Source organism: Conger conger, chromosome 3 (genome assembly GCF_963514075.1).
Source record: "Conger conger chromosome 3, fConCon1.1, whole genome shotgun sequence".
Taxonomy (NCBI): domain Eukaryota; kingdom Metazoa; phylum Chordata; class Actinopteri; order Anguilliformes; family Congridae; genus Conger; species Conger conger.
In genome coordinates this window covers 30891904-30917171 of record NC_083762.1, presented here as the reverse complement: position 1 = coordinate 30917171, position 25268 = coordinate 30891904, and the positions used below count along the sequence as shown (strand labels likewise).

The following is a 25268-nucleotide window of genomic DNA, read 5'->3' as shown; positions in this document are numbered from 1 at the left end:
GCGACACATGTAGAACAACGACTTTTCTGGTATACTCCCTCCCACAGCTCCATTGTTGAATGGGGCACAGTCTATGTCAGTGTTATGTTCCTGACTTATGTCTGTTAGTTTATTTTGTTATTCTTGTAATTTATTCTTTTTCATTATTCATATCTGATCCTCTGTTTATTCATTCATAGTTCATTGCATTTGTCTTCCCCTGTGATGTCTGTGTCTTAATGTATTCTGAGCCCGAGTCACTTCCCTGTCTGCGTGCTTCACTATACAGGTGGTTTCGGAATTTTCCGGTTTCCCACGATTCCTTCCTAGTCTCATTTTTCACTTACTTCCTGCTTTCCTCCAGTTATGTTTGTGCATAGCACTAATCTACTAATAACTACTAACATAGATTTTGTACAGTACTAAATAATATTAACACTCTAATTGTGTAACTAATTCACCAACGGTAACGGATTTTTTACTCACGTTAACTAACAAATTAACTACCTCTATTTCGATACTGCTCTATTACTCCGCCTCTCTGTTCTATCTCTAATTGCTTGCCTTGATTGAGCGAAGTGTTTGTACCTGTTCTCCACTATCACAATGTTCCTTAATTCTGTGCAGTTGTCTACTCCCTAGACCAGAGCTGTTCGTATTACATAGGTGTCTTCCAGTCCACGTTTTCGTTTCCCCCTCGTTATTGTATTATTACCCATTCATGTTTCTCACCTGATGTTTATTTGTTAGATCATCTCCACTCCCTTGCCTCGCCTAGTTTGTCTCATCAGTCTGTGTATTTAAACCGTGGTCTCAGTTGTGCTCCTTGTCATAACGTTGATCTACATATTTAGAGCCAATTTTGTTTAAGCCTGTTTATTAGTGATTCCCGAGACGCGCCTTCCAAGTTTGCCTTGCCCTTTAGATTTGTTTGCTATTTAGATTTTTGGTTTTGATCTATGCTTTGTTTTCGACATCTCTCTTGACCCTTTGTACTATTGCCTTCCTGCTCTTCTGGAGTTTTGACTTTGGACTGTTTACTCACCATTCTTTTTGCAACTCGATTTGGCACTGTTTATCGGATTACCTGGCTTTGACACTTGGACTGAAATAAACTACATTTTCTAATTATCACTTGGTCTGCGCTTGAGTCTCGGAATGGACTGAGACAGTCAGACACTTCCGAATCTACATGAACTGAACATTTCCAGAGACAGTGAAAATTTGCCAAAAGTAGTGAAATTACCTCTGTAGATATACATGAAGTACCCTCAAATAACCCATTTTATCTTATGTAAACCTAGACACTGGAATGTGTGCTGGCCACATGAATCATGCTCTCAAATGTCAGAGTCTCATAAGCGTGAATAGATGTCTAAGGGTAGCCATAATATATGAATCAAAATTTTTTAAATCTCTGCATCAAATGAGCGATATTAAGTTGCATTTGCAGAGTGAATATGCATGTGGTACAGCCAAACAAACAAGATCTGGCCTGTCTATCTAACTTGAAGTCAAATTTAATCGAAGGTCATAACTATTTCTTCCAGCCCCACTGACAATCAATACCCTCACAATAAGACAGTCAACAGGCTGCAGCTGCCTCTCTCCTCCCAATAAAACTCTGTTTCTGGGTCTTGTCTCCCTGGCACACTTCCAAGGACACGTTATTGAATCAGAAAGACAGAGCAAACTGAAGCCATATTTTAAAAGTGCAGAGGTGCTTTCATTGATTCCTAATATATCCTGAAATAGTAGGACAGTTGAGGAATATCTTGGGTCTCTTTGGTTTTGGTTATTTATTTATTTATTTTGCATGGTTTTCATTACATGAAGTGTTTTTTTTTATTGTTTTGTTTATCTTTATTTATTTTGTTTTGGCAGCACCTTGTCTAATAACTATAGGCTGATGAATATAAAATTGACTGTGATGTAACTCAAAGCTGTGTCTGCCAGGTAACTGGTTGAATTGCTATTCTGGATTCATACATTACAGTATTTCCATTTAACAGAAATTAATGTTGTTCATTATAGTGCAACAACAAGAAAATATTTAATCTCATCAACGTGTAAAATCTTCCCATATCGGTACATCTGCTATCTTCACTCAGGTGTAATCACTGCCTTTTTTCTTCCCTGGAAAAAATTAAGCGGAGTCACACTCAAAACAAATAAAATCCTTGTTAATGTCGCTGTTATTATTTGATGCTCTATCTGCATTGATTCCCTAATTTTGAAAATACATTATACAATGCATTTGTGCTGTCACACACTTCTGTAAATATATTTGACAAATATATTACAACTAGCAGTTGGTACATAAATTAAAGAAATAATCTGCAAATGGCAGTTGTTGCTTTAGTATTCCAGTGGGTTCAATTGAACCTGGAGACATCAATGCTTTGCACCTTTTTTTCCCTCAGGGAAACAAGGAACAGTATTAATAACATCATCGGTGTCAATGTGGTGGCATCAAAGCAAAGTATGTTTCTGTATGGTTCATACAGTGTTCTTGGAATATATTAGTTCACTTTGAGAATTTATAAATTATGATGACGGATTGAGGCAATAAAGCCATGCCATTGCTTGACATTCAGCAGGGTGGCAACCTGGAAAAATTGTTGTTCATTCTGTTTCCTTCCTTTTGTCATTCTTCTGGTGCCACCAGGAAAGGGCATGTTGGTGACACAAAAGGTCATGATTTTCCTTCACTTCTCACCAGGAGTAATAGCATTGAACATTGTTAAGATCATTGCCTGAATTGAGTGAATTCAGATGGAATTGACACCAACCTTGTTTCTCACCCAGTAGCCATTCATAATAAAAATAAAGTTGAAAATAATTACTTTAGTACAAAGGTTCTCACTATATACCATGGCTATATATACTATATATTCATGTCTTTGAAATTACATGAAGTAATAACATATAAACATTTTTAAATGCTGATTATGTATTCTCAAGGCTCATCATTGTCGGTTTAACCATTCCCGGATTTCCTGATAATTCTGATTATATTGGTTTTCGCTCAGATTGGTTTTCAGCTCCCACATGCATGCATTGATAACTATGTACCTCTTCAACAATTCATGGATTTCACATGACCAAATTGGTGCGGACACCGTATCGATGACCTAATGATGACTGCTCACACCTGTGACGTTCAGTTCTTCTCAGTGTATAATTTTTCCCAGGCATTTCCAGTTCCCATTTCACTGTTTCAACTATCTGGTTATTTTAGATGTATTTCTATAATTAACCTGTGAAACCTGAAAGAAACATACATGTATGTCCATCTTGTATTATGTGCAGGTTTCATGACATGCCTGAGTGTGTTTAATACAAGCTTGACAGTCATGTTCAATATCAGTGTCAGTGCTGGGGACATGTGCCCCAGTAGAGTCTAGCAATGCCCCTGGCCATGCCAAGTGATTGTTTGTTTATTTATTCATTTGCTTGTTGCTTGATTTGCACTACATTAAGTGTTATTTTAAAGTTGATTAATTATGCATTCCAAATGAGGAACAATGCAATAATTAAGGGGAGATATATTAGAAGCTTTATATCAATTGGTGATGAACTTATGTCCGGATTTGCTTGCAGTCCAGACTGATCTTGGAAGGCATTCATCAGCAGCTGCATGCAGAGAATGCAAGAACAAAAAAGAAGAAGACCATTGGAAGGCTGCATATGTTATGGCTGACCCCACATAACAGGCTTCAAATTGGACAGTGACACAATTTTTTGGTTTGGCTCTGGACTCCAGACATGAGATTTGAAATTAAACAATGACTAGATTGCTGGCTTGAATTTCAGGGCATTCGTATCTGTATTAGGTGATCCGTGTCAGAATTTCAGTGCTTTTACACCCCCCCACCCCCCTCCCAGTACAAACCAAAGCCAAAACATTTTTTTTATGTCTCTGTCCTAATAATTATGGACTGCACTGTAGTTGTAAGTCATTCTCCACAAAGATGTTGCATTTTTTACATTACATTACAGCCATTTAGCAGACACTCTTATCCAGAGCGACGTACAATAAACTGCTAATCAAACCCAGGGACAAGGGTGTTGAGGACCCTAGTACGGAGTCTAGCATAGCATTAACATAGAAACAATGGATAATAGGTATTATATCTAAAAATTTGGATCTAATATGAGTTTGTCTCCCTCATAGCTTGTTGGAATTCTATTCTTTTTTCAAATAATTCATGGTCGGTAATATTTATTTTTAACAAATGTACTTTGACCAACTCAAGGGTAGTTCACAATGCTAACATAATGTCTATGTAACATAATAGCTTCACTGACAAATGTACCCACTGAACAGCATACATATGTCTGTGTGTTTGCGTGTGTATGTTGCTCCAAGCAACTAAAGTGCCACTACTTAATATTGCTATGTCAGACACTGTACTTCACTCCATGTTGATATGCCTGCCTGACCCACCAGGAAATTCTGACTTTCCATGTTTGGAATGCCCTATAATGTATAGCTAAATAAGCTACACAACCTTTGCATCTGGCCTTGTGAAACAACCATATATTCACTTGAGGTAGTATAGACTGCAGAACAAACATTAGAAAAACTGATGTGCATATGGGTTTTAAGGAGTGTTTTAATATTCCACCCAGGTTTCAGTGTTTGGTGGAAATGGCAAATCAAACCATTAAAGGGATAGTTCACTTAAAAAAAAAAAAAAAAAAAACCCAACTATTTCAGTTGGTGCACTTTTAAGTTTTAAAACCAAGCTCAAACAGAAGTTAGAGCAGTACTAGTTTCTATGATATGACGTATAGCGAGTGAAACAAATCTTTTGGGGGGAATTTTTGAAGGGTGGGGAGTCGATTTGTTTGACATCTTAGAAATTTGATAGCAGCAGGTCCAATCGACATTGTTTGAGGTGGAACAGATAATTGACTGACATATTTAATCAATTAGTTCCAATCCTATTAGTTCCTATTAGTTGATTCACGCCCCCTGCTACATGATGACGTCAGATTGCTTTGTAAAATTGTTTTCCAGGAAGTGGATAGAAAAAGACTTTGGTGTGAAAATATATCAAGATTTGCTCATATGGTTATGAAGAATTGACCAAGTTGAGGGAAAAGTGAAGAAAAACATGTTTTTATTATTGATTCAAAATAATAATAATAGTCAGTCTGGTCACTCTATTATTATCTCACATTACGTTCTGAGCGCTACAGATTTTCAGATCAGGAAGAATTTACCAATGTCAGTGTCCAAAATGTTTTTGTCCAATCAGCAAATTAAATCTAATTTCCTCCCCGAAGGACTTCAGAATCCCGTTTGAGTCTCTCTGCCTCAAAATTAACAGGTGTCTGATTTTGGACTGATAGAGTAATTATCCACTCATACTTTCTGGAAAGAATAGCCTATTCTTTCATATTTTTGCAGTGCGAATGTGGTAGTTTGATGGCGCTCTGTTCTAGTGTAACTAGCTAGCCACATGAGGTGAAGATGGCTGAAGGAGGAGAACCAGTGGCTGTGGAAAAAGCCAATGATTTTCTGTATAAACATGTCACTGCCCATGTCATGAAGGAAATTTAGGATAGATTTTAAATTCAAATAAACAGCACTGGCGAGTTAATTGTATTTTTTCATAGCAGCTTGCTTGCTGCTCATGTTTTTTTAAGCAGCAAGCAAGCTGCTATGATGTGCTTGTAATTAATATATTTATAAAAAAAATATGCAGTGAAATAAAGACGGGATGATGCTACTTGTTATTACTAGTATTGGACACATGGTGTTGAAAACAGCCAAATAACCTGTTAGGTGGTTGGTTTGAGGGTTCACAATTGATACATTTAATATGTATCAGATGTGGTAGTGTATTATAGAGTTGGGTTGTGAGATTTTGAGATGGTTTTGTGGCAAATGCTCACTGCAGGCCTGGCTATTCATCTGGCTATTTAGAGACACCTGATGCATAGCATATTTGTCAACCAAAGCACAATGTTGAATTGACTTAAAGAACATTTTATGTCATTTCCCAGTAAACAGACCATTTCACAGGTCTCGTCCAATGGCAACAGGCTCCCTAACTACTGATTTTGGTATTGCTACGTTGCACCATTTCTGTGGTATGGATACACAAAAATGAGCATAATTCCTTTTTTTGTGCAAAAATGACTCGACACAAGATTTTACATAAAGTAGTATCTTATGGAAAACTGAAGGGCAAACTAACCTCACACAATAAGACAGTGAACACAGACTTGTTCTTCAGTAAAAGTTTAATCATTTCAGTGACCGTTTACCCAGACACAGATTTGTTGATTTCCATTCATTTTCTCTGAAGCTCAGCGATGGCCAGCAACATGAGCAATTGGGAAACTGAACTATGAAAGTTAGCAAAAAAAAAGTTGCCCATGGCTTAACTTTCTGCATCAACAGCCAATCAGGTTTCTTATTGATATGATATGATACCATGTCGATAATATTTGTTCCGCCTAGTGCAGAAAAATGGAGGAACAGCTTGTGAGGGTTCATTAAATTTACATTTTTAATAAACATTAGTGGCAGTTATATTTCTACATTCACTTCTGATAAAAGCCATCCATTACAATCCATAAAAAGATGATAATTTTACAGAATCATTGTTCTGCCATGACTGACAGTGGGAAACACTTAATGCTTGTAGTCCCTGCTATTTTGTTTGAGTCACATATTATTTTATGGACTGTAATGCACTAGTCACAAAAATATGTTTATGCTCCAATAATGCATGTTTCAAAATGTAGCAAGATGATAATGAGTCATCAAACTACTGTTTGCATATAAGCTTCATACTGTTACTGTGTCTGCTTGAATGGAATAATCAGCCTCTCATCAGCCTTTGTGGTGCATGTTGCTATGAAATACAAAAGAGAAATTCAATGTATGTGCAAGAAGATCATAATGTACCATGTTGGACAAGTAATTTATGTTCTTCCAAAAGGAAACTATTGACTTTTTCCATCTGAACCAGATGTTTAAGATTGGTCTTTGCCATAAAGTGCCATCTGAAATAGGGTTGTTTGCCTTTCATGTTTTTGCTGCAAATGCCTGGTTTGCAGTGGCTCATTTTAGTGATGTTTCTTGCTACAGCTTTTTTTTCATTTTGGAATCAACACTTCTAATTATTTTCAGGTGTTAACATCTGTTGGGAGCAGTTTCTGTGACCATAGAACAAAACAGGTACCATATGTGCAGTTGTCACTTGTTATCGTAGTACCACATTTGCCTGTTCACTTCTAATGTAATCCTATAAACTGAATCTGATATTTTCCTTGTGTGTTTTCTACTGTAATCTTGCAATTGTGGTATGCACATATCTAAGTATGTTTGGGGGTGATGTACAGTTGATTAGACTAAGCAGGAGACAATTCTCTCCTGGAGCAATGCAGGGTTAAGGGCCTTGCTCAAGGGCCCCACTACTGTGTGGATCTTATTGGGGCTACACTGGTGATCGAACCACCGACCTTGCGTGTCATGTACCTTAACCACTATGCCCCATTAATTTCCCGTCTACAGGCTATTTTCACTTATGTTATTTTTATTTGTATCTTTTTTAATATGTCCGTGACTTAACACCACATAATTTCAAGTTACTTTTCCTGTTGAAACTATTAACATCGAACAGCTGATAGAATATTTATGTGGCATATTACCCACGATACACTGCAATTACCCAGTATTTATTTTATAAAAGAAACCCAACCAGTGTATGACAAATTATGATGGTCAACTTTGGTATGATTAAAGACTGTGGAAGGATATATGTAGAAAAGAACCAGAAAAAACTGGTTAGTAAAAAACCTTTTTACTATTATATATTCATGTTTGGCAATATCCACTAATTTGTTCTGTAAGAAAAAGAAAGACTATTGCTGCTGCAGAAAAATTGGTTTTGGGAAATACTAATTCCCCAAAACTAATTTATCTGCTAAAATTTGTCTTCTTTCCATAAAATACAAAAAAAGAATCAAGAGAATCAATAAAAAATCTAATCAATAAGGAGAATCAAAAATGGCATATGAATAATGGATAAAATCTTAATTATCTCCATCCCTACAGGTCTGTGGTGAGTCAGATTAACTATTAACTAACAGGATGACACCATATATCTATTTATAATCCTTATAATACAGGTAGGAATAGGTAGAAACCGGTTAGATAAGCTTCCCAGGAACTTTATTTTTTAGGCTAAGTGATGCAATCCAAAATAATTATGTCTATCAGTTCTGTAGTCCATCCAGGGGTTTTGCTGTTCGAAATCAGGTGATTTTTCGTAAATGTTGGGAAGCAGAAAAATAGACTTCCATGATTAAACAAATGCTTGCCTCTTGTCTGTTATTTGTGTGTTTATGTTACTATTCCATAATATCCCCAGGCCAGACTCGTTTTACTGCCTGTCCTCCAAACGCCAGCTAAGGGAAAACATTTGGCATAATATGGCATATTATTTGGCATATTATTTAAAAGAACCTAGTCATTAATTCCAAGAGATTTGGGCAGCTGTGTTGACAGTTTCTGCCTGGTGGATTGTAACTATTTTATTTATTTATTTAAATTTACCGAAACGGCTTCTACACGACAGAAAACTGCAGAAGAGAAAACTTTAATAGAGATAAAATAACTCATTGTAACATTTTTGTAAACACGTATTTGTTCACTGTGTAATGTATTAAGGATGTTTCGGTTTTGTTTACTTTTTTGAAATGCAACGTTGTACGGGAACCCTTGCCGCATTTGGATTAGCATCATGGTGCTGTCTAATTTCAAACAGTAAAGACAGATTCTTAATAACACTGGCCTATCCCACAGCAGTATGAAGTCTATGTTACACATTCCTTACTGATATACAGCTACTGCAACCAAAGAATAAATATATGTTAATAAAATATTCCAATTCTACCATCATTACGGATAATGATCCAATAGCTCATATAGCACTTATGTTGACAGGGGCCGAAAGATTCTACAATTTATTTTGGTTGCATATATAATTCTGTCCTTGATTCTGTCCATTAGCTTATTCTGTGTTTTTGTTAATTTATTATTTTTCATATTCATGTCTGGTTTTCTGTTTACATTCATTAGTCATTGCACTCGTCTTCCCCTGTGATGTCTGTGTCTTTATGTAGTTCTCAGCCCGAGTCACTTCGCTGTCTGCGTGACTCACTATTCCACTATTCGGGAATTTTCCGGTTTCCCACGATTCCTTCTTAATCTCGCTTTTCTTACTTCCTGCTTTCTCTCCATTCATGTTTGTAGATAGCACTAATCTACTAATACCAACTGACATATATTGTGTACAGTACTAATTATATTACCACACTAATTTGTCTGTCTAACTAACAGTCACTAGTTTTGGTCATTATAGTTTAATCACGTATACTAACAGATTAACTTTATCTCTATTTTCTGCACTACTCTGTAGCTCCGCCACCCTGCTCTATCTCAAAATTTCCTGCCTTAATTCAGCAAAGAGTTCACACCTGCTCTCCACTATCACTACATCCCTTAACTCTGTGCAATTGTCTACTCCCGAATCCAGAGCCGTTTGTATTACATGTGTCTATGTGAATCCAGTCTGTGTCTTCATGCATCCCTTGTTATTGTATTATTTCCCTTCCATGTATTTCACCTGATGTCTATTTGTTAGACTGCCCTCACTCCCCTGCCCCGTATAGGTTGTCTCATTCCCCTGTGGATTTATACCTGTCCAGTTTCTTTGCTTGTTTGTCTCTGTCTGTTCCCAAATTTTGCCCTTGGTTCTAGCCGTCCCTTCCACGTGCCGTCAATATTCTGTTCTGTTCTGTTACGCTCTGTTTTGTATTTCTGGATTTCTGTTTATGACCCCTGCCAGGCTCTTTGGACTCTGCTTTCTGGATCATGTTTCTGTACCTCTGCCCCGTTTGAACTGACTACCCGGTTTTTGAACTTTGCACGATCATTGGATTACACTCTGTCTGCCCCATCTGCCTGCCTACTTCATTAAACCTGACATTTTTTCTCATCACCCCTGTGTGTCTGCGCTTGGTTCCTCTGTGCCCCAAACCTGACACAGAGTTACTGAAATGATTCTTCATTTAAATATGTTATTGTGTTAGTTAATCATAATCTAGTTTGGATTTCATATCTAGGTTTTTTTTTTTCTGTCAATTGATGGCATCAAAACGGGTAGCACACTAGTCTACAGCCTTGGTTGCAGCTTAAAACACTGCTGAGAGTTGACTGCCAGATATAGACAGAGTCAGAGTAAATTGGCAAGAAACCATTATACTTTTGCTTTTATTATTTTAACTTGCTGTTGCTAACTAATGCTTGCACACAAGGGGGTGTGTTCATTGTGGCAAGGGAGGGCACTCATTGGAAAAAATATATAAAAAAGATTTATAGACCGAATGAAACCTTTTTAACAAATGGCTATTTGCCGTAATACATTAAATACACACATTAGTACAAATGAAAATAAAATAAAGCAACTGCCGGGATTAGTAATGACAGGTTGGCGGGTTTGCGGCAGTCGCAGTATCAGGACGAGTGCTACACATTTTTTTGTTTAAGAAGAAATCGCTAGCTACATTGTTTGAAGTCATTTTGGAAACAAATCCCCCAAACGGATGCTATGGCTAGCTATCAGGATGATAGTGATACTAGCTACCAGGATAATTGCAATAAGGTGGTGGAAATGGCCATAGAGAATGAAAGCAAAGGGGGAATTACATGGACTACTGTGTTGCTTCGTATTGCCGAAAATGGCCTCAGCCAACCCAAAGCAGCCACTAAACACTCATTCCAACCTGGCTGGTATCAAATTCCAGCAGGTAACCGGCAGCTCGAATGCAAGTATTTCAGATCTTTGTGGATTAGTGTGCTCACATATACCTGGTGGTGGTTGTGTTACTAACAGTACTTTAGAAAGTAGTTACTGCGTGGGGTGTCTCAGTGTTGCAACTTGTGGAGCACAAGTCACATGCTCATTGCGGGCCGTGACATTGGTGATTAGAATCAGGCTGTCCAACATTTGTTGCGTGTCTTCCCCTCTCTCACTCCCATTCTTCCTGTCTCTCTACACTTTACTATCCAATAAAGCTGAAAAAGCACAAAAAAAACAAAAAAACAAGTAGTTACTGTGGAAGAAACTAAAAATATATGCAAATTTGCCGTTGCCTGGCAGATCTCCCAAGGGGGGAGCGCCAAGTGAAACACGAAACCACTGTACCTCAGTACAGCAGGATGTTTAATCACATGTACTCAGCAGTATCTCTAAATATAATTGTGTCTGGATTGGGGCCACTCTCTACTACGGCTGTCAAATTATATTTGATTATCAAGTTTAATTTAAAATTTGCATACCAGTACTGGTTTCAAAGATGAATAGAGACATTTGATATTGAAAAAAAAATATATATATGATGATTTGCAAACAAGCTTACGAAATGGGAATGCAAGTATTAACAATAATGAATGGTGAAAGACATTGGGTTGTACAAACTACCCCACCTAGCCAAGCTGACAAGAAAGCAGTGTTCCAAGGACATCAGTGTCTTCTCAAGAGCCAAAAAGCGATCAGCTCTGGACCCTGAACATGTTGATCGGCTTATATTCCTGGCAAACATTATCATCCCTGCCCCCTTTGCACCCCTGAAAAAAGGATGGTGTTTTCACAGGTCTTAGTTTCACTATCATACTTTAACAGGCTTCACGGATACAAGTGCATTATTATACTGCATGCTTCAGCACAGCAATTAGGTATCATTGCAAGTGCAATTCTGCCTTCCATTGGATAGCATTTCTAAGATTTCCTGTCAGACTATCTTAGAAATGCTTTGTGGCCCTGTTCGCAATAGGATTTGTTGACTCAGTGGAAGGTTTCTACAATCCATCAGTAAAACACTCCAGTTCATTGGATGACAAAAGGAGTGAATTAATTAAGACACACCTGACAATTTGCACTTGTGTGTGTGTGGTACTGCATTGGAAATAAAACAGAGTCTGGGAGCAAATTAGCTTAACCATTGTAGGCCTTTTATTATTTGAACTTTTGAACAATTAGCTCAAACTAAGCTTGCCTATGATTGTTGGTAATATGAATGTGCAGCGGCATCTAAACTATAGCTGGTATCTATTGAGTACAATAATGCACTGTTGATTTTATTGTGATCAATGTGAGTGCTTTGTGAATTCCTTGTTACAATGATCTTGTTCAATTGCATTGATCTGAGTTGATGGATGCATGGTTCTGCAGTCTGTAAAATAGGAAAATTGACAAAAGTGCTCATTTTGCAAGAACTTGTGACATGATAGTTGGGCCCCTGGTTAACCTTTTACAATTAATATGTGAACAGACACAAACCTGACCTCTAAATGGTGTAATGTTAAACATGACTAATTTCTTCAAATTTTAAAGCAAGATTCCTTTTTTTTTTTTTTTTTTTTTTCTTCTTTCTTTTTTTACAGTTTCTACATTCTATAACGGAAAATGATCCCACATCTGTAAGGGCCTGAAATTGCTTGTTTGTCATACATAAAAATAACAATTGAACAGTTTGAGTCTTGGAGCACTTTACAATGACAGACATTTTTTATGTGAGCTAGTAAAGAAGAAAATAATGTTATACCTTTTGGGGGGCATTATTACTGTGCATTGTTGAATTACTTCCAAAAGCTAGAAGATCTTTGTTTCTTCTGCATTCTGGAATCTGCATCATTTTCCATTCAGTTGGATTGCTGTGAAAGAAGCAGTTATACAGTTGTAAGGCCGACTGACTGTGCAACTGCACCCGGGTTTCAAAACCTAGGATTCAACTCATCACTCTGTACTCTCCAGAACGCAGGACGGGTAATCAAGGCATTCCAAAGCAACCCCCTCTGTTATCTGATTGTTTATTCAGGCCTCCGGCTGTTAAAACTCATTACGACAGAGTAAACGACAGCACCTTAAAACTCATTGCGACAGAGTAAACGACAGAGCAACTTTGTTTACGGCACCGAGAGGTTGGGAGGGAATCCTGCCTGCCAGGCCCGACCTTCTCCTGAACCCTTTATTACTCTCCCTCTTGACTCAGTCACTAAATGATGTGTACAGCATTGGATGTTTCATGACAAAGTCAGTTTAGATAATATTCATGTTTGGTATTATTCTGATTGTTTCAGTGCGACTGGTGCAATGATTTTATTTCTGCAACAGCAAACCCTGTACATCATAACCAACCAGGAGAAGCTGTGTGGAGCTCTGCCCCAGTGAAAGCCATGTGTCTCAACCCCCCTGCGCTTCCTGGGGAGGCGTGGCTCCAAATTACAGATGGGTGACTCATTTCTAAGGTTAACATCAAAGGCCAGAATTTGGATTTAAGGACAGCAAACTAAGCAATCTGGGAGAATGCAATCAGCCTCCCATGCACTCCGTGCACGTAGTTTCTACGTACAGGGTATCTGTAGCCAGACTCCCGTATGTAGCTTTTATTACCAGGTATGACGTTTAAGACTCCGTAATTTGGTTTGCATTGTAATGTTTTTATTTGGAACTAGTATGCAATTACGTGTATGTAACCTGCCTGGTAAAATAAATTGTTAAAACTTGATCTGTTTGGTTTCGCTTACTGACACTTAATGTTACACAGGGAATGCGTGGTTTACCCCCTCGAACTGGTCTAGGGAGGATGAATATTTCCACTTACTGTATCACGGCGTATAGCACCCGTAGACCTATGTTGGTAAATCCCTCGCCTCTGCTTGGTAGTTCATTCATGTCGAGCACAGCCGTAGCTATGTTGGTCTGCTTGGGTCCCTAGGCTGTAAACAGATATACCCGAGAGTAGCTATTCCTGCGACCTCTGTAATGACTACAGATAGCTAGTCAGTTCGTGAGACGTGCACATTACGCGCGATGTGACATGCGGTGGTACCAGCAGAGGATTGTTCAGCGAGTTCTTCTCAGTACAGGATTCCTATAGCGATCAAGTCAAAATTATAAATACGACATCCACTAATGTGGATAACTAATCTAAATTATTATTCTAAAATGGAGTCAGATAAACGAAGGTGAATCTATTGGCCCTATTGTGGAGATTCTGGGTCAGCCCCGGACCAGTAAAGAGCGGAAGGCAGAGTGGTACTACTGCCTTTGTATCGTGGTTTGTTTATTGGCTGATCTAGACTGTCTGCATAGGGGCCACTACTTTTTAACCCTATTAGTATTCTTTCAGCAACACCAGAAGGACGAGCACGCTGATACCTTCAGCCCTCGCTAAATTCCGTCGTTGGGTTAGCGTTGGGTTTTACACAGTGCAGAGAAGTTTTGAGTTCATGCATAAATTAATTAGTGTGTGCAAATATTTATGAGATCCTGTTTTGGGTTAAACACTGGATTTTTCAACAAACTGCTCTCACTCCTCTGATATGTTTATACTTCAGTTCGAAGAAGCTGAATCACTGCTGTCTTTCCCCAAAGGGTTTTATTGGCATTTACACTCTGGCAAACTTATATTTTATGATGTTTTCCTTTCCTCCACCAACTGGGGAGCTAGGGGCAACAGCTCTTTCTGAGTTTGTTGCACTGGTAATCATGTTATTTTTATATATATTGTTTTTCACACAAGCCATTAAATTCTCTCCCCCACCATATTCATTTTCAAATTCAAGATGATTACTCAGAACCAGACCCAGGTGATTTACTCGTTAGGGCTTCACTGAGTCCAGGGCTGCACTTTTTATTCTTAAGTAACTCTATGCTTTATAAAGTATCCAACTGCAGTGGCGGTTCTCTCTGGTGTTAACAACCATGGGTTCTAAAACAGTTGTCCAAGATTTCAGAATAAAGATTTCCACCAAGAAGGAGAAGGCTACAAAAACTCTCAATGTTTCAAACTACCTATTTCCACTGCCAGAAACATTATTAGAAAACAGATGATAAATGGAACAGTTCAAGTCAAGGCAAGGTCTGGAAGACCAAGAAAGATTTCAAATAGAATGACCCGAGACCTGGTGAGAAACGCCCAGAAGAACCCACACATCACTGCAAAATAGCTGCAAGAAAGAGTAGCAGACACAGGTCTAGCTGTTCACAGGACAACAATACAATGTACTTTAAACAACAATGACCTACACGGCAGAGTTGCCAGAAAGAACGAAGCCTGAAGCCTTTTGGAACAATGTTTGGAACCAAATTGTTTTGGCCACCACCAAACAAGGTATATTTGGAGAGAAAATGGTAAAGCCTTTGTAGAGAAGAACACCTTACCAACTGTGAAGCATGGCGGTGGATTCATTAGGCTTTGGGGTTGTGAGATCAGTCCAGACATTGAAGTTGAAGATAGTTTGGGTAGAAAGAAAATGATCCAAAGCATACCTCGAAATCAACCATGAAGTACCTCCTGGAAGGAATTGGAATCTGGAATGGCTACTACAGTCCCCAGGCTTGAATATTATTGAAAGTCTGTGGAGATTTCACACATGCCGTACATGCAAGGAGGCCGAAGAATATTTCTGAGCTAGAGGTGTTCTGCCAGGATGACGGGAAAAATGCCAAAACCCAGAATTAATAGACTCTTTAGCTGGCTACAGGAAGCACTTACAAGCTGTTATAGTTGCCTGAGGAGTAACAGTACGAACTGACAGGGTGCCCAAACCTTTGCATAGGGCCTTTTTTTTTTTAACTAAAAAATGAAAATAAAAAGTAATATTGCATTAAAATGTGTTGTGTTTAATATTATACCATGTAGAGGTCAGGGTCGCTTCTGTTCACTTAGATATTAATTGTAAAAGGCTGTTTTACCTGGTGTGCCCAAATTTATGCACACCACTATAGCCCCACCTTTTTTACGGCACCAAATATAATTGGATGGTTGGCTGCCCAGCTGATTCTGAATATTCAGGTTTATTCAATCAATCGCTTACTTAGTGCAGTATAACAAAGCTTCCAGTATCATAATATTGATTCTATTGCCCTTGGCGTCTGTTATTGGTGTTTGTCAAAATGAGGCCCAGAGTTGACAATGACAGTCATTATGAGTATTCCATTCTTAACAATAGCTTAATAACCATTCTGAGTATGAGGCCTGGTGTCTTTCTTTTTGGAATTCCCAGTTTCTTGCTCCTTTAAATGAAGATAAGGAGCATGCTTAATTAAAATGTCATGTCGATACCTTGAGGTATTGCAGGTCTCCAGTAATGTGGGTTTAATTGAAAAGCTATCTCCCTGCAACTAGCTTGGCTTTGTCCATCCGTTATAATAGGGATCCTAGTGAGACCAAAATCTAATTGAAACTCAAAAGATAGAAAAGGACACATTAGACAAAAAGCAAAAGCATTTCTGATGGTTGTATCCACAGAAGGAAAGTCTATCCTGCCATTCATTCGATTAAAATATTGTTCATTTGTGCCCTGGACTTGCATGGAATAAGAAACAAAAGGAGCAGGGTTCTGGGGTATTTTCAGCACATTTCTTTTATACTGAAGCTCTGTTCTGTCCATCAGCGGTTCATTATTGTGGAACCAGAGCAACCAGGTTGTGAATACTTTGGAGTGTTCGGAGAACACATCTGTAAATAACAGAAGAAATCAAGAGGAATAATAGCAAGCGGAATGTTGTTTTTTGTTGTTTTGTGTGAGTTATCTTTTTGTTTACATATACACAGCCTTCTGCATCTGCACACTGGATCAATCTAGCAAGATTCTAGGTCATCCTTGATATTCCATACAGAACAAATGCATATTTACCCATCACTGCATATCATATCAAATTAATGTGAAGAACAGCCAGAGCGACCTACAAAAGAGACTTTATTTATAAATGGATTATGAGAGCATGGGTTGCATTCTGTAAGGGGGCCGGCACACAGAGTGTATGTTTCCATGAAATCCTGAAGGCTGCCTCTCCATCTCTCTCAAACTTGATTTTGAAATCCTTTTGATTAGAAAAGCACAAATCAGAAAGATAAGTAGACCACTCTCCCATCTATATTTCTCTCAGAAGTGAAAATTTATTCCCTGAGGAGGATCCAGGGGATAAGGTAGTAGAAACATGGTGATAATGCCTCTGCAGTGTGATGATACTGTGAAGATACACATATTTTGATGCAAGGACAGTAGACGACAATTACACCTGAACCATGGATTTGTTCTGCCCTATAAACAATTTCCATTAATACATCACACCCATCTTTCTGATCTATATTACCTTCACAAGTGCATATGCTGATGAAATGATAGTCCAGAGGATGACGAGTGGTAATAATCCTTTACTGTTTGAAAAATGAGGACCTATAGTTTCCGAGTTTGATGATTAATTTGACAAAAGATTTTTTTCTTTCTGTGACAAAATTAAAAGGATTTCATAAACCCTCATGGTGTGTATACTTTAATTTCTTCCCATGTTAAAAAGGGCTTCAGTATATGGCTGCAGTTGATGCAGACTGCTGAAGGCATTGTACAAAGGTAACACAGATCAATTGCCGAATGGTGAACATCTTTAAGTAGCCAATAGATCTGTGACTGTGGCATTTAGTTTTATTTAGTTTGGGAAGATTTCAGGTGTGTCATATTTGCGACAACAATAGACAATGATAATGAGTTAGCCTACATGGTTTATGTCACTGATCATGTTTGAGATCTCTCCACACAACCCCAAAGCATAATGAATTCACCTCCATACTACAAAGGCTTTACCATTTTCTCTGCAAACATACCTTTTGTTCCAAAAGGCTTCAGCTCGTTCCTTCTGGCAGCTCTACTATGTAGGTCATTGTTGTTTAAAGTACATTGTATTGTCCTGTGAACAGCTAGACCCTTGTCTGCTACTCTTTTTTTGCAGTTATTTTGCAGTGATGTGTGGGTTCTTCTGAGTAATATCTCACCAGGTCTTGGGCCATTCTATCAGAAATCTTTCTTGGTCTTCCAGACCTTGCCTTGACTTCGAGCTGCTCTATGTATCTTCTATCTTCTAATTATCTATTTTCTAATAATGTTTCTGACAGTAGAAATAGTTGGTTTGAAACATTGAGAGTTTTTTGTAACCGTCTTCTTGGTGGAACCATCTTCTTTCTGAAATCCTTGGGCAACTGTTTTGAGAAACCCATGGTTGTTAACACCAGACAGAGCAGCCACTGCAGTTGGATACTTTACAAGGCATAAGTTCTTCAGAATAAAAAATTCAGCCCTGGAAATATACCTTTTTTCTGACTTACCCAGGTTACCCAGATGTTGGATTTTTGTGCATTCACTGGCTCAATTTCCATGTTAGCATTACATGTTAGCTTAGCATACAGACTTGACGCCTAGTCAGTAGCTTACCTCCTTCAAAGTGAAGAAATACACCTTTGAGCAACTGAACCGAAGCTGTCTTATTTACACAAGGTATCGTGCCATTTGAAATACACGTGCGGGAAAAGTTCTACCTTTTAAAACTACCCTCAGAAGGTGCACGGATCACTGTGCTCAACCAGTGGCAGACGGAAGAGGATACATGTGTGTTCAGTGGTTATAGTTCCAACCGTCTAATTGAAAACAACGCTTTGTTCGTGCTTTGACCACATATGAATGGTTTGATTACAGATAAAATAAAATACTGAATCTGAAAAAGGTGACCCCAAACCTTTGAACGGTACTGTATATTTGTGGATCATCCTTTTGTGCAGTTGGTTGTGCTGCTCACAAATGGATAACAATTTTTCCTCTTTAATTTCAAAGTTTTGTACTGTTGGAATTCTCACAGTGGTAGCTGTCAGAGTGCATTTAGACCTGATGAGCTTGATTGTACAAGGTTCATTAAAATAACTGGAAAAGCTGGACCCAAAAATTCTCATTTTAGTGTCCATCGATTTAAAATACCCTTATCACTCCGCAGCTGAATTGTGGCCATTCTGTATTATATCGTGTGGCAAGATACAACAGTGCATATTATAGTTTATTGACAAATTGTTTGCATTTTTGGTTCATACAAGCAACTATTGCTGTGTGGCAGCTGGGCCATTACATGTGTGACTATGTGCATAAAAAGTGAATTGCTTTATGATTGATTTTAAAATTCAACATCATATTGGAAACCAAGTAACATAAAATAATTTGAATTTTTGTCAGGTTAGTTCAGCATGTAACAATACAATGTCCGCCTCCGCCATTTTGATTCCGTTACAAACAATAATGTAAACCTTGGGCAGTTTACTACATTTGTATTTAACGGTGGCTTAAGATAGAATGCCAAAAAAGGGTTATAATATTCTTCCGAGCCTCCGGAGCAGTTTCATTAATCCCAGTGTAATAGATTTAAGGGAGGGCAGCTGGGGTTATTCCCCTGCTGTGTTGATGCTTCATCCTCCTCATTTCCCGCCCTCTGCGGGCGGACAGGTTTTCCCGCTGCGTGTTTCGGAAGGAGGTCACGTAATCTGAGGTTGTTTACAGCACAGGTGTTCCAACGCTCTGCAGATCTGTAATTTGCCATGATTGGGCCCACATCAGCCTATACTTAGCCAACTCAAGTTTACTCACTTTCCACCCTATTTTCCAGCCAAACCACAGTTGTCATTAGGAATTTTTCTTTCAGTTTTTTTTTTTTTTAGCATATGAATATACATGCCTTTCCCCTGTATTTTAAACCAAGTGCTTTAGACCATGTTATTTTTGTTTTCTTTTTGATTACCGCTGCTTCAGGCATCTAAACCAAGGTCAGCTGAATCTTATTAAATCGAACAAACCCTGCTAGGAGAGAAACTGGCTAATTTAATAGGCTGGAAATGTGATGTGGATTTGTAACAATTATCCCTCAGTAGAGTCTTAAGCTCATATTACTTTCCTGTCAAAAGCTTGTTTTAATTTGATCATATTTATGAACAACACATAAACAGCCGTGGTTTGTACACTAACCTGCAATATGCTTGGACAGAGATGAAATAGCAATATAATGAATTTGTGAAAAATGAGGCAGTGTTATTTTGTGGGTTGTGTTAATAGGATTTAAAAGTGTTTTCTTCTCTTCATGATTATTCATTTTCAAGTGAATGTATAGCATGAGACCATTTGCTTCAAAGATATGCTTTAATCAGATAAAACCTTCCTCACATTGGGAAATCTGACTCATTGCTGCTGGCATTTTACCCAAAGCATTACCATTTATTTTTATCATTCCTCCTCATGATCAATTGAATATTATCCTTTGTAAAAAAAAGTGATTCCCTCAATAAATATAGTTGATAAAATGTATTGTTTCAATCATGGATGGTGATTGGCTGAGGCAGCATTCTATAGTGATTGTAAATCTAATACAGTCATACTGTCTGTTTGTAGACCGTATGACTGTTTCTGTACCTGTATGTTGTAAATATTTTATACACAGGGTTTTGTAGGAGGGTCCAGGGCCATTACCCCATGAAAACAAAAAATTCTGTAAAATGTATATTTTGATGTATATTTTGATTTTATGATGAGCATTTGTCTGATGAACTTTAAAAAAATTGTTGGCGCTAGTAAAAAATATGAGTTGGCTGATGCATCACTTTTGTCCATCGTGGAAACACATGCTTTTTTCTGTTTAAGATTTCATAGGTAGGTATTGGCTGATTGTGCAATGAGCTGTAGCCTTCGTAAATTTAAGGCAGACTGCGACCGCACCGACATAACCTCGTCAGGCCGCATTTTACACTGCATGTTTCTTGTACGTAAATCTGGCCCTTAACGTATTGTGTTTCAGTGTATTTCTTATTCTTGATATCGAGTCAAAATGAAATGGCTCTCTCTGGATCCAGGTTTCTGAGCCTTCATGAGATATGCCATTATGACATAACAGGACAAGCCTGAATGATTGAAGGGGCTCATGTTCTTGAAGTATTGTGATGCTGTTGCCAGACAGTGAGTCAGCATTATCTCCTGTGGCCATGTTCAGAGTTAAATCAGAAGGAAGCAACAAATTATGCTGTAATGGGAAAAGTTGAACCTGCTGGGCCAAGAATGGCTTCTTTGAGTTACAAGAGAAAAAAGTATGAGTATATGAGTATTAACATGCTTCAGCAGATACAAGCCCAAATAAATATAGTGTCAAATACTGGTATGGGGCAGGACCATGAGCCACAAAGTGTGTTTTACCTGTTGTTATTCCAGTACAGTAGCATTACAGTGAAATATTAACAGCCATAGCTCTCTATGTTATTTGTATGTCAGAAGCTGGCTATGTTGGCTACATTGTATGATATAGCTGTGTAATGTGTGGCCCAAGATGACAAAAGACTTTTCTGTGAAATTGCAAATAGGCAGTTGCAACACCTTGTCAGGGTTGGGAGGTAGTATCGGTCGTGACCACCAGGGGGGTTTATTATTTTCACCTGGTCCTCGTTAGTGCCAAGGGAGCCTTACCTCCGGAAGGACTATCAGTCGACGCTTTGGCGTACACTGTTCGATCTGTCACCAAGCTGGTAAGCACACGGTAGACTCAGTGTTAAAGGAGTCAGGTATTGTACTTTTATTTTGGGATCCCCGGTCCGGGGTTACAGGGCTCGCCTTTTAGCCCTCATTTTGGTTGTGTTATTCGCCCTGGTTTTGAAGGGTTGCTTTATTTTCCTTAGCCGTTTTTTGGGGCTATTTTCTTTATTTTATCGGGAACTGTCTCCGAGTTGTTTCCTCTACCTCCCGGGGTTTAGTGGCGGACACGTTCGCGTGCCCGCTTACAAGGGATTACCCTTTCTCGCGCCTGGCTCTCCGCCATTCCTCAACCTCACACACCGGTGTAAAAAATACTATACTGGGAATTATGAATAGGAAATAACGAATAAGAAACCAGTTTAAACCTCGTTTAAAACCTTGAATTTAACCAAGATTTAAAAAAATAATTATAACCGGTCTTAGCCATCTGCCTAGCTTCTCTATTTTGAGCAGAACTTAACCAACATATGTAACCATAGCATCAAGCTGATTCAGCTTGAAGTAGTTAGTGTCTGGAAAAAAAAGGTTTTATTTTGAGGGTGAATTGCCCAGAAATATTACCAGCCCCTGATTTTTATCTTTGGTAAAAGACCATTGTATAAGTGGAATAATCCACTCAGAGGTGGTCATTAAAAGGATTTAAGACACTGCGGAGGCTCCGCTTCATGGATTATTCCTTATGTGGACTGCATTTGCAGGCAATGGTTGAAATCCAGGCAGACAGGTGGATCTAGGGCAATCAGTAGCATTAAGAGAAACAGGCAGACTTCCAAAACTGGTAGGCAGTCCAAGCAAGTGAAGGTACAAACACAAAATCCAGATAAATAACAGGATATCCAAAACAGAACAGATACCACACTGGTCAAGGAACGGGGAAGTGGAGGCTATAACTGGGGACCAGGACTATACAGGGACAGAATCAGGTACAGGATAAGATGAACTAGCAACAAGAACTGAAAAGAACATGCTTAAATACAAAATTAATGAGCACACAACAAGTTACAGGTGAAACGAATGACAAAGTTGATGTGCTGGAGGGTTTTATTTATGGCAAAAACCAGCTTACTGTATCTAAGAACTGACAGTTGTCCAAGCATAAGTAAGCATCAAACTGTTATTTTAGTCTCAGAGACCAAACATGAACCCTATTGGAGGTAACTCAGCTTATCTATTAGGTTACTCAGGAATCTGTGAGTCCCCTCTTTCCAGTGATTTATTTTAAGACTTGTCCATTCAAAACATTTGTGTGGTTTTAAGTACCAAAAACAATCTCTATCTCTTACATGTCCATTCTCCAATGCCTCTCATGAGCTTCACTAAGAACAGGCTGTTTGAGTGGCTGTCTCTGTAAGGCTCAATAATATCAACAAACTGAATGCCGTCTGTGCCAATTGCTTGGATCACTTCTGGCTACGAAGTTGGCCAAGCTAAAGTCCAAACAGCTCATTTCAATACATGTTTTCTTCTTACGGATTGTGTGGATTTGTTTGCGGACAGTGTTGTAGTAGCACCTTCAACTCCTTACAATCCACATAACATGGGGAATTTAGGACATTTAGCTCTACCCAGTATTCAAATCTGTGTTCTCAGGAAAATAATGTTGTTACCATGAGAAAATATCATTCACATAAAATGGTAAGCAATGACCTACATTGACTTTCAATAATAATTTAAATTATATGCAATACTTTGGGCAATTAATATCTTGGTGAACAGAAGTAAACCTGACTTCGTAATGGTGCAAAGTTAAACATGGCACATTTATTCAAAATTTAAAGCAAGATTACTTTTTATTTTTATGTTTTACATTTAAAAAATAACTTTAAAAAAAGTTTGCATATTATATTTCAAGCTCAGGGCATTCAAATTTGGGGCACCATTTTCAGGGAATCACCCCAGTAGCTAGCAAAGTGTAAGACTAGTTTAATAGTGTTCCTCAAAATTTAAAATGTCCAGTTTATTAAGTTGCAGTGCAGTGCCTTTCAGTTAATTAACAAGCAGTGCATTGTTGTGTTGAGTGTGCAGCTATGGCAGCCAATGCAGAAAATGAAGCTCCAATTGCTATACTGTCTTGAGTAGTTAAGGCAAGCTAGCAATCCAGTTAGGGTCCAAAGGCAAATTATATCATAGTTGTTTCAAACCACTTGACTTGAGTCGCACTAAAGTTACATTAATGGCATTTGGCAGACATTAAATTACATTACATTACATTATTGGCATTTGGCAGACGCTCTCATCCAGAGCGACATACAGTTCATTAGACTAAGCAGGAGACAATCCTCCCCTGGAGCAGTGCAGGATTAAGGGCCTTGCTCAAGGGCCCAACGGCTGTGCGGATCTTATTGTGGCAACACCAGGATTAGAACCACCAACCTTGTGTGTTCCAGTCATTTACCTTAACCACTACGCTACAGGCCGCCCCAGACGCTCTTATCCAGAGCGACGTACAACAAAGTGCATACCCATAACCAGGGATAAGTGCGCTGAAAGACCCTAGAGGGAAGAACAATTTCAACTGCTACCTGTATAACAAATATAGGGACCAGGGCCTATTTGAATTTTCTTCTTTTTTTTTTTTCTTTTTTTTTTTTACAAACAAACAAACAACAAAGGAAAAGTGACCAAACTTAACTATCCAAACACTGCTTACCTAGCCAACTAAAAATACCGATACACCAAGTAAATCACAAAGACAACAATTAAGGTTCACAGGGAGGGAGGTAGGGAGGGACGGGGAGAGGTGCTGCTTGAAGTTGCGCATACACTGTCTCCAGACTCGACTCAGACTTGTCAATAATCAAATAAGAGTCTGCCAATTGCCACCGTGAAAATGACGAAGTGAAAAATGTCACAACCAATTATTATTTTTCAATTATTTATATGAATAATCCTTGGTTAAAACACACCCAACATCGTTTTTCACGCCACACAATGTGCCTGTCTCATTATCCCATTTTTCATGGAAGTGGTGGCTTTTGCGCCTGAAGTCTTCATATTCTGGCATAAAATGTGCAGTCAAATGCGCAAAAGCAATAATAATAGCCTATTCATAATAATTAAATTGTCTACTGCAGTGGTCATGCTAATAATATATCTAGGGAAAAACAGGGAGTTTTCAGACTTAACCCTGACATTCATGCATTCTGATTTGTCTTTCTCTGAAACCAGAGCTCAAATAGGCTTTTGCCATGTTCCATGATTAAAGTGAGCTGTGCCCCTAAACCCATTTTGCACAACAACTCCCTGAGCTGTCAGTACAGCAGTATTTGGTGAAATGTCCTTTTCCAAGTACACAAATATAGGACAGAAATTGAGGTAGTAGGGAAGGTACAACAGCAGAATATCAACTGCCCCATCTCATTACATATGTTTCGGGTGGGATTTTTTTGGGAGACAATTATCATTGTCTCCCAATTAGCAGCTCAACTAGATTGCTAGCTGTTAATTGAGCTGTGCTTTGTAAGGGTTGGTGTGAAAACCTGCAGTACAGTAGACCTCCAGGAACAGGGTTGGATAGCCCTGCCCTACCGTAACTTCAAGGACCCAGAAATGAGCTTTTTTGTACTGGACACATGAATGCAGAAAATAAATCTAGACTAAATTTATGTTTGAAGAAATCTAGGGTGCTTAAGACTTTTGCACAGTATATACAGTATATACATTAAAAAATGCATTGGTCAAATCTTCGATGACATCTGACCACCACACAAAGCCCTCTTGCGCCCTCCTGACAGATGATTCCCCCTTGTTGTCAGTCTCCATACAACAAGAGCGCAGTCAGTTTATTTCTATAAATGCTGATCTATTGTTGTTTTGTGTGCATGTATTCATAAATTGAAAACTGAGCAGAATGTAATGACACTGTCTG

The 25268-nt window shown here is 38.4% G+C and overlaps 1 protein-coding gene across 1 annotated transcript in view; it reads left to right on the top strand.

Annotated features, from left to right (window-relative positions):
* LOC133124389 (protocadherin-17-like) overlaps positions 1 to 25268 on the top strand; it is an 89187-nt gene that overhangs the window by 45810 nt on the left and 18109 nt on the right. The gene's annotated exons all lie outside the window — the stretch shown is intronic.